Raw genomic sequence first — 11453 nt, 5'->3', positions numbered from 1 at the left:
AGGGCAACCATCAATAAAATATTTCTCTTCTGAATAATACAACTATGAATAATTCCTAGTGTCATTGTGTTTCACAAAGTATATGTTACAGACACAATGGAGATTACGTAGGAAGATTTTGATGATATGGGCTTTTTTTTTGTCTTTTTCGGTACCAGGGATCGAACTCATGACTGCCTGCTTGCAAGGCAGGCGATTATGCCGCTGAGCTAAATCCCCAGCCCCTTGATATGGGCTTCTATCAAGCATTATATCTTACTAAGTAAGTACTGAAGTCCTAAAAAACATGTAAATACTGGAAACACACTCACGTTTGATTATTTTACATATGTATTAAAATGCTCACAGTACTGGTTTTGAGGTAGAAAATCAAAACTTTTTCTAAATGAAAAATGAAATGTACAAATCATTTGGAAGGCCTAAGGATAGCTAACATCACATGTTCTCATGTGGCATATAGTTCAAGCAAGGGGCTACCAGCTAGAAAGGTAAAGGGTCTTGTCATAACAGAGACCCAAGTAAGAAAAAGCTCCATTGATTGGAATAATTTCTCAAAAGGCAATCTTTTTTTAAGAAGTGGGAGGCTCCCAAGTTATTGGCTTATCACATACAAATCAAGTCTGTCTTACTTTTCTTGTTGCTCAGACAAAATACCTGACACCTGGTACAGTTTGCATGAGTTTCAGTTTTAGTGGCTCTAAAGCAGGATGGTATGGCAGAGGCGTATCACAGAGGAGAAACAATTTTTGTGTGTGTGTGTGTGTGTGTGTGTGGCAGGCAGAAGTCAACAAGCAGCTGCAGCAACCTGTCTTGCTTTTGCCCCTTTATATCCCATTCATGTATAAGCCTACTGATTGGTGACACCCACGCAGGTTAAGGCTTCCATTATGTAACAGTCTTAGTCCTAGTATCAACTCCTTACCCTGTCACATACCCTAATCCAGCTATCTTCAAAACTCCCCACTTACAACTACATAAGGCTCTGTAGGGACATATAGGTACAATCACAAGGCAAGAAACTTGCTCTACTTTACGTGGCTGTTCTCACAACATATTTGCCTTATGTTCTCTTGATCAGGATACGTGTGTATGATATGTTTGTGTATAGGATACACACTCAGCTCGCTGTGTACATGTACACATATCCTGGTTGGAGGGAGCAATTTTTTGGAAGGTGGTTTTTACTTTTGATAGAGGGAAATCTTTCCCCACCTGGTGGATATTTCCTTATGCAATTAACAGGAAATGAGGATTAACACATTCCCTCAGTACGACAAGTGCCTTAATCTTACCTAAACATCTAGTCATCCCAGGGATTGGCTCTCCATTGAACATGTTTTTAGGTAGATGACTGGATTTTGAAGAAATATGCATAATTAAAAGTTTTACATAATAGTCATCAAGTTATAATCAAGTTCTTTATGCTAAGACATTTTTTTTTTTTTGGTCTTTTTTGTTTTTATCGGTACCAGGGATCAAACTCACGACTACCTGCTTGCAAGGCAGGCGCTTATGCCGCTGAGCTAAATCCCCAGCCCCTGCTAGGACATTCTTACCTCTGCTTATATATATACAATGCTTTAGTGGAGTGTGCCTACAAAAGATTTTGTTTTCCAGCCTTTGTTTTGCAAAGTTTTTTTTTTTTTGGTGTGAATAGTTTTTATATATTCTGGATTCAAGTCCTTTATTGAAGATACCACTTGAAAATATTTTCTTCAAGTCTGTGATTTGTCAATTGGAAACTGACAGGACAGTATTAATGAGTAAGACTTTCTTTAGGATTCTGCTATTTCCAACAATCAAAAGGGACAAACATGAGCTCACAACTAGTAACACAGCAGGAAAACAGTATTGAGGCATTTGTTAGCTTTCAATTCATCTCTAAGGCAAGCCATAACTCACAAAGAAGCCAACATCAGGTAGAGCCTTCATTCACATAGGAAATCCAATGGAAGGTTCTTTTTATCCCATTTGTCTTCCATATGATGCTAACTTCTTGCCACAACTATACTTCCTGTGGGTAGTCTAACCCTACACTAGACAAATCCAGTCATTTCTCTCAAGAATGGGAACTGGGGAAGTGAGTCATACATACTTTGCTGTGTATGTCCATGATCTCTTCTGTTGCCAAGGATAAGCAGTGAAAATAGAAAAATATTCATTGATGAAGACAAATTTAATTATTCTATGAATAATTGTATTCTAATTCTAATAACTTCAATGTTGCTTGTAGGTTTACTCTTTCCTTTAGGCTATGCTTTCTCGTGTCAGTACTGGTAACATATGGGGTTGGATCACCCTTTGAACTTGCTGACCTCTGCACTAAAGTTATTTGTCAGCATTCCTGGCACTTTCTTACTCGATACTGGTACATCTGCAGTAAGATTGTTAATACTGCCTGCTGGCTTCTGAAGTCAAAATCATGCCAGTTTATCATAGACTGATACTACCTAGGGGGAAATCACAGTATACTATATGGAAATACCCATGGCCATAAACATGAGTTTCATTCAGTCTGCGGGCTTCAGTTTAACATAGCCAATGGTGTTGTCATCTGTTGTACTTAACTTACTTATATACTTCCTTACAGGTTCACAATTTCTGGAAATTTCAGTCCAAAATCATCTGTCTCCAATGCAAGGTGGCTTGGCTGAGGGGCAAGAGTTCATGGTGGCAGAAGACACCAGAAGCAACAAGAGAGATAAGAGCAACACTTTTTCTGTCCCTTATATTGTGTGCAGGCTACCTATCCTAAGGTGACTGTAGCACTCGTACCCATTAAACTAGGAAATAGACTTATAGCATTAGATTACAAATCAGTTACAAACTCTAAAACCTCATCACTTTAGTTACAGGAAGTGTTGGGAGGACATCAAGACACAACCATAATACCAGTCATAGGTACTATTAGTGTCTATTGAGAGTAGTCTGGTGGGACGCTGGAGAGAGTTCGGTGGGCCTTGGACTATGTATTTGTATAACAGGAAACTGGCCAGCACAAGGCCAACAATCCTTTTTCCTCTTTTCTATTCCTTACTTCTCTTTTTCTTCTTCTCTTTCTGTCTCTTTCTTCCCCTCTATCCCCATGAATATGTGTGTATGTGTGTGTGTGTGTCTGATACAGGTTCTTGCTATTGGCCTTGAACTCAGTATAGCTTCTATGCTGGCCTCAAGCTCTCAATAATCCTCCTCACTTTCCCAAATTCTGGGACTGGCATGATGCACTTACATTCCTAAAGCTTCCTTGATAATTTTCGTTTGCTATTGCTGTCCCAGCTCATTCACTCTCTAGCAAGTTTGTTGCACCCTCATTTCCAGTGTACATTCTCTCTCCATTTGAAGACAAAAATTTGTTTGCAGTTTCTTCATATAATGCTTCAGGACTCAAGTAACAGGTTCAATGCAGTCTGTGTCATTTATTCCAAATTAACTGCAAATGTCATTCCAAGTAGTCCTTAGCAGCTGTTGTAGTTGGGGTTTACAAGGGAAAAGATTTAATAGAGGACACATGACTTTTAGATATATTTAATAATATTTACTCAAAGAGTCAAATACAGAAGAGTTCAGGAAATCTGTCCACAAACTAAGGCCTGGGTCCCCAGCAATGTCCTGCATGAGTCTAGTTCAAGACCGATGACAATGTTCTTCATAAGTCCAACTGGAGGCCTAGAGCCCATGAAAATGTCTCATACAAATCTGTATCAAGCATCTGTACTGGAAAGGCTCAAAGTCGGTGGAAGCTACAAAGTCTTCACCAGACGGATGAAGGATCTGTGCCAGCAGAGTGAGGGTCTGCACTGGAGCCAGGAAGTGATGCTCAAGATCAGGATCACAGCTCCCTCCAAAAGACCCATAACCAACCTCAGTGACAACCTCAGACAATGAGAACAGTTCATTTCATATTAGGAAAATATTTCATATTAGGAAAATGAGCATGACAAGCTTCTCCAGGACAATTAGCAGCTCACCATTCTCCCCTCCAGCTCTCTTTTTATGCTGCTGGCAACAGTCCTCATGTAGGCCCTCCATATCCAGCACCACTGACTCAATTCAGCTGGATGTAACAAACTGACCATTGGTTAATCTGCTCTAGCAGCTTTTGCACAGAGCAGCTTATGGCCTTCCAGTTTCTGTCCCATAGGCTCTGCTGAGCTCTCAGATTCATCCTTGGCTCTTTAGACTCTTCCCACAGCCTTGTTCATTTTGGCTCGTCTAATGTCCACTAACTTCACCCTAGTTGCTTCTGACTGCATTGATTTGCCTTTCCAATGGAACTCACTAAAGGCAGTGGCACAGTTCCATTGTGAGGCTGTTCTATCACCCTGGTTGCAAAGACCTTTGTTCTGTCCTGGCTACAAACTATGCTCTTTCTTGTCTATTTTTTGTGATTTTTTTTTTTTTTTTGGTAGTGGGAATTAAACTCAGGACCCCAACCTTGCCAGGCAGGTGCCATGCCACTGGCTATATCTCTGACCCATTTTTTTGTGATTTTTAACTGATCGTTGCAATTTGAGTAAAAAAGCCTAATTAAATTAGATCATCCTAGTTCTCTTACTTCCAGCTTGTTACAGGCTCATAAAGATGTCTATGTCTCATAAACATAATTAAGATTAGAACAAATAGGCTGGGGATTTAGCTCAGTGGCATAAGTGCCTGCCTTGCAAGCAGGCAGTCGTGAGTTTGATCCGCAGTACTGATAAAAAAAAAGACAAAAATAAAAAAAAAAGATTAGAACAAATTTCAGAATCAGCATTCAAGCATGCTAAAAGCCCACATTATGACTAAATACTCTATCATCATTCCTGTCAATCACACCAAATGATTGAGTGGGAGACACCTAAGGCAGAAATGTCTAACCTTCAAATTCTGAAAGCCTCATTTAGCAGCCTCCTTTATTTTCTCCTGTTTCAGGTGATTTTTTTTTAAAGCTTTGTAATCCAGTTTTCCCAATCAACACTTGTACCTGTCTAGCTATCTTATCTGAATATAGCATTTGATACCTTTTTAAAAGTATGTGATACTTTGGAGATTACATTTTTACACTGACACTGACATGGTCAAGTATCTTCATTTGGAAGAAGCAAATTCATCTCCAACAGACCCCTGAGTTAAAGTAATGCATAAGACTACAGTTTCATTAGATTATTTCTTTAACATCCTCTCAAAAACTTCCTTACCGTTAACTTTAATGGCCTTGGTCACAGCTACATCTAGAGCAGTACTCAGTAGGAACACATTCACATCTCAGAGGTCACTTGGAAATGACTGCTTATTTCTTTTTTAATTGAAAGGGGAAAAACAGAAAAAAAAAAAACCAAGCAAAAAAAACCCCACAATAATAACAACAATAAACTAATAGCAATACACGATTTCAAAACATGATAATAGAAATTTAACAATGATTGTAATATTGCATGGTTATCATCAAAAGAGTTGCTCAGGTTACCAGATACAGGCATGCAAAACTGATCAAACCATATGAGCCTTAAATCTTCATTTCCATAAACTATTAGAACTAGAAATATGATTATCTTTGCTATCTTATGTTTATATACATAATTTTTTCTTTCCTCTTCCTCCTTTTCTGTTTTTTCCCATTCCAGTTGTTCTTTACCTTTGAGCAGTTTCTTTCCCTTTCACTACATCTGTTGTAACTTTTGGATCTTATTCTTTCAGTTTTTTACACTAGAGAGATAATAGAGGGCATCTGAGATGAAAACACACTTCTCAGATGAAGAAATGCAAATAAATATATGAAAAAATGTCCAACATCACTAGTCTACACTCATGACTCCATCTCACTTTAGAAAGAATGGCCAACATTAAGAAATCATCCAATAACAAATGCTGATAGGGCTGTAGGGAGAAAAAGGAACACCTTCTCCACTGTTGGTGGAACTTCAGACTGATAAAACTGCTGTGGAAATTAGTGAAGATGGCCCAAAAATTAGCATTATAGGTCTCATTCAATCTAGCTACTCTCCTGCTGGGTATTTTCCCAGAAGAACTGAAAACATATCACAGTGATACATATGCACCCATGTTTATAGCAGCACAACTTGAAATAGCTAAATCTTGGAAACAATGTAAGTGCCCATCAGCTGAGGAACAGATAAAAAAAGATGTATTATTATACAATGGAATAATACTCAGATATAAAGAAGAATAAACTCAAGGCTTTTATAGGTAAATGGATGCAACTAGAGACCATTTTCATAAGTGAAATAAATCATTTGGGCTTTTGCAACTCAGGGAACTAATGCCACTACTGGCTTCTAGTGGGAAGAGGCTGTGGATGCTCCTTAATGTCTTCAATGCACCCATGTTACTAAAAAATCCAGGCCAAAGTGTCCTTAGTGGCAAAGTTGGAGAAAGTGCCCTGACCTCACCACTGACCACATCTGACAGACCTCCTAATTTTGAGAATGGATATCTTCCATGCACATACGAGAACTATTTTCCACACTTGGTACCAGTCCTTGCATACCCCAGCCAGCACACTTCCCTGACAGTAGATTTTGGCAGCACATGAACAGGAAGTGCTGGGAGGCTGACTTCTGGAAATGAAACCCTTCAAGGAAGAGATGGACTGATGGAACTGAGGAGCTCAGGAGCTTGAGACACAAGCTGAAAAACCAAAGCACAGACTTTATTTGCATGAACACTTCTAATATGCCACCTACATAGTAATTTTCTCAAGTGTCCTGCACTCAGGACTTCCCACATATCTCAACTCTCAGTCCCATGCTTTCCTATGAGATTTAATAAACATCTCACACTTTCACTGATTTAGCCTTTAGGAAGGTCATGGTCCAAAAGCATAGGATATCATTGAGGAAGGACAGAGCAGCAGTGACAATCCCTAGGGGAACACATGGGAAAAGTGTTTTTTGATCACATCTTCTTTGTCAACAGGAATATCTAGTGGGAAATCAAGGGTGCTTTGGCCAGAAATGTCCATCATGTAGTTCCAGCCCACAGCCATAGCCACAAAGACAGAGTTGAGGAAAAGAAGGAGGGCCGAGCTTCTGGAATAGAGTCGCACAAAAGCTGGGTAGGTGCGCTTCAACGTGCTGACCAGAAAAGCCACTATGCAGAAAATCAGGGTCACTGGCTGCATAAAATTCACCAGCACCATTAGATCCTTTGCATATTCAAGCTCAACTGCATGGGTCCACCCACTGTGGATGTTGGCGTCTATTAGCACATCATGCACTGAGCCAGAGTCATTCGATCTGCGATAGTACTGAGTCTTCCAAAGGCCAAGGAAGGCAATGGGAATGACCTGGCTGTCAAATTCCCACACCCGCCAGAATACACTGGTTACTAGGATAATGCTGAACACCCAGGCCATAGCACTAAACAGGACAGTCAGGGCGTAGAAGTATTGCTTCACTCCAGGAAAACTGCAGAGGATGAGGAGGCAGCAAGTCAAGCCAGGAATACTAAGAAAAGGAAAAAACAGAGCTGAGTTATGGTTAAAGAGGTAAATATTTACATGTTGTTCATATATGAAAGTTACATTGAAATGTTCTATATACATACGACTATCATAAACATTTTAAATAAGGAAAAGAAGTTTAGCACCTATATGTGGTTAGACACCTGTAATCCCATCCCTCATAAGGTTGAGGCAGGAGGATCTAGGGTTCAAGGCAAACCCAGGCTACACAGTGATTCATGGCTGGTCTTGAATCCATTCTGAAGGAAGAAGGGAAGGAAAAAGGAATGGAGGGAGGGGAGAAAGAGAGAAGGGGAGCAATCAAAGGGAGGAGAGCAAGGAAAGCAGAGGAGGGAAGGAGAGAGGTGGAGAGCGGAGGGAAGGAAAAAAGCGTAGGAATCCATGACAGCTGCAGGAGTATGAGCTGTGGAGATTTTGGAAGATAGTGTCTTTCAAAAGTGGAAATGTAAGTAGGTATACACATATAACTGTATGTATGTATATGTGTGCAAGGCAGATAACTATACTACTAATTCTGTTAGTTCATTAAAAAAAAAAAGTTGGTGCTGTCATTGTCTGATTCATTTTTTTATGGTTAGATCTTGTTACCTGAACAACTACTTCTAAGATAACAATATGCAAAATATTAACTACTGTTGATTTCTTGCTATTGTTTAAAATCCTGTATTATTTCTGTCCTTCTTTTCCTGTTTTTTATTTTTAGAAATAAAAAAACCCAAAAGTGGAAATGTTCATGTCATGTCTATCAATTCCAATCTTGAGAATTCATACTAAAATAATAGTTTGTACAAATATATGTGGCAATATTCAGTTCAGTGTCATTTGCAATAGAGAAAATTAGAAATAAACAAAGTGTTTACAAGTAGAGGGATGTCCAATACATTATGGTATCTCCAAGACTGTAGTGGACTATTACTTGGCCCTTGCCAAGAACATGTTAAACCATATGAAATGTAGGGAGCAAAAAACAAACAAAATAACCCAAAATGAGTAAGATGCAAAACCAAAATGAAAAATAAAATGCATGGTGTGAACATTTGTGTTAAGTGAAAAACTTGTTTGCTATTCCACATACAAATAGATATGAACACAGTTTTCCAAAACTTGAAAAGATGCACGCAAAAGGAATAATTCTAAAGAAATCAATTTGGTAGAGTAGCTTTTCATTCTTAGATATATTTCTGCAGTAGTAGGAATTGAACACAGAGCTTTCAATCACACTAAAAAGTGCCCTACCACGGGGATAAACCTTCAGCCTATCTGTAAATGCTTTGTATACTGAGAAGTATACATACTTTATAATTATAGGCAGAGTGACTGTGACCTCAGATGTACATGTTAAGTATCACACCTCGCCTATTCAGAATTTTAACCCTGCTTGCTCAGAACTGTACCTTTACATCCTGGCTTGTTTTGGGTGCAGCTTAAAACAGTCCTGATATATTTTATATGCATCAGATATCTCCTAGGAAGTAAAACTTAACACTACACATTCATACAGTGAGCCCACCTATTTGACTCCCCTGTCCATTCCAATGCCTGTATCAGGAATAGTAAGAAATTTCGAGTTGGAGGGCATACCCTGGTGCTGATTCTGAAAAAGATGGTGCTGATGCCTGCCCAAGTGTGTGGACAATGTAGGTGCTGCCCAGGCACAGCACTGTAGGAGCCTCCCCACTCTCTCTTCTTCCTGTGTCGTCTGCTCTCTGCCAAAAGGCCCCACCGTACCTCTGGCTGCCATGGAATGTGCTTCCTCTTTGAGAAGGCAGCAGCTGACTCTGAGAGGTCCCTTACGAGATGGGTGTGGAAGTAGTGGGCAGTTTTGAGAACTCACTGTCCAGAGCACTTCTTGTCAAATGAGGTCTGAAGGAATGGATGACAGGATCCAGGAGCCTTGATGAAGAGACGGCCTCGGGGAAGGAGAATGCTGCAGTTGTCAAGAAAATGTGCTAACCTGGCTGAATCTGGGGCCACCCATGTCTCAAGCCAGTGGGGCAGGGATATATTTTTCTCAAAGACTGACCAAGAAGACTATATGGAACTTACATACATGTTACCGATGGGAGTTACGGTCCTTTTCCACATTTGGGAAATGGAACAGTAAATATTCTTCAGAGAACAGGAAACATTCAACGGGGAAAGAGAAATGTCCAACCACTGGGAAGAGACCAACAAAAAGCGATGACCCACCTACAAGAAAAGAAGTACTGTTAGATAAAATTTGAGGTAGTAAACATAGCCTAAAATGTCATCGCTCTCATAAAATATTCACTATAGGTTTAATACATGATTTGTATAAAGTCAGGGTCTTGTGTAAATGCTGCATGGATATTAATACAGGCAAATCTCAGAGAGTCCAGGGACAGAGGTAAAATTATGATCCTTGTTACTGCTGGAGAGACAGAACACAAAGAGGTTATGTGACATACACATAAGTGGCAATGCAGACTTCAGAGCCCTCACACACCCTGCTTCCTGCCTCACATGATACTCGGTGGGATTTGTTCACATCAAGAGAATCCACAAGGCTGGAGCTGCTGCTCAGTGTAGAGCACCTGCCTCATGTGCACGGAGCCTAGGTTCCATTCACAGTACTACAAGTTAAGAATGGCAACACATAGATGACTCTTGTGTCAGTGCCCATCCACAACCTTCTCAGAGTCCTCTAAAAATGAATCCTGGCTGAGAGAAGCAGCCAGAAAAATATAAAACCCTTGGTTCCTTGTCTCATCTCAGATTGAATAAAAACCTCTTAAAGGACAAGTCTTTCACTCAAAAAGATGAAAATAAGAAACCTGAGCAAGCACATGGAGATATTAACAACCTATATGCTGCTTTCGGAATGTGAACTGGGTGCAGCTGCTGTGGAAACTGTAGCAATTCCTGGGAAAACTGACCACAGAATCACCATGTGACTTAGCAGTGCTACTTCTGGGCATGCATGCAAACTGGTCAAGGCTGGGTCTTGGGTATGTGTTTGCACTGCCACGATTGGGGCATTATGCACAGTAATTTAAAGGGGGGAGAGGAACTGCCCAAATGCCAGCTGAAGGAATGAACAGTTACACACACGAGGGCTCTACATAGAACATGAAGGAAAAAAAAACTCTGCCAATGCTACAAGCTGCATGAACCTTGAAAACATCGCAGTGAGTGAAGGAAGTCCATCAAAAGGGCAAATGCCACATGTTGCCCGTACACAATGTACCATTAGGAGGTAGATATTCTAGAAACAGAAAGTAGAATGTTGCATGCCAGGAGCTGGGAGAAGACTGAAGGGGAGAAAGTGGAGATGCAGTTTCAGTGGGGCAATATGAAAAAGGTCTAGAAAGATGGGAATGAAATATACAAGGTGCCAGAGATCTGTGCATCTCAAAATGTGTAAGATGGTGACTTTTATGCCACACGTATTTCACCACAGAAGGAAAGCATCACTAGAAAAGCAGACAGTGGAAACTGAATCCAGGGATCTTACACTCGGTTATGTCCCAACCCTTCCCATTTTTTCATAAGTGATTTTATCAGTAGGAGTTCTTAGTGTATAATGTTTACAGTCCTACTGGGAAGCTAGCATGTGTACATAATACACCTTAATTCCTGTTTTCCTCCCCTTTCCTCCCTCCCTCACCACCCATCTTTCCATCCTTATCTTATTGTTTCCAATACATAAAGCTTCCATTCCTGGTACAGACTTGGTTCACATTCAGAGGACATCTACATTCCCTGTTCATTCCTTTTTCACCTCTCCCAGCCCCCTCCTGCCATTTCTTGTCCCCTTCTCTTGGAGAAAGCTCTGGGATTTGCTAAGTGGCTCCTTGCCTCCTTCCTGGGAACACACACTTGCTTCCTTCTCCCTGCTTCTTCAGGCACCACCATAACCAGCAGTGGGATGAGTCCCTCCCCATCACACCACCCTCCTTCCCATCTGCATTTCTCATGCAACCTTTTATCTCAGCATATGGGCTTAATTGTGTCCCCCCAAAAACCATGT

The sequence above is a fragment of the Cavia porcellus genome, unplaced genomic scaffold (assembly GCF_034190915.1).
Source record: "Cavia porcellus strain 051 isolate PalLab524CR breed Dunkin Hartley unplaced genomic scaffold, mCavPor4.1 scaffold_61, whole genome shotgun sequence".
NCBI lineage: Eukaryota > Metazoa > Chordata > Mammalia > Rodentia > Caviidae > Cavia > Cavia porcellus.
The sequence above is the reverse complement of the archived record's forward strand: the minus strand, read 5'-3'. Positions refer to the sequence as shown.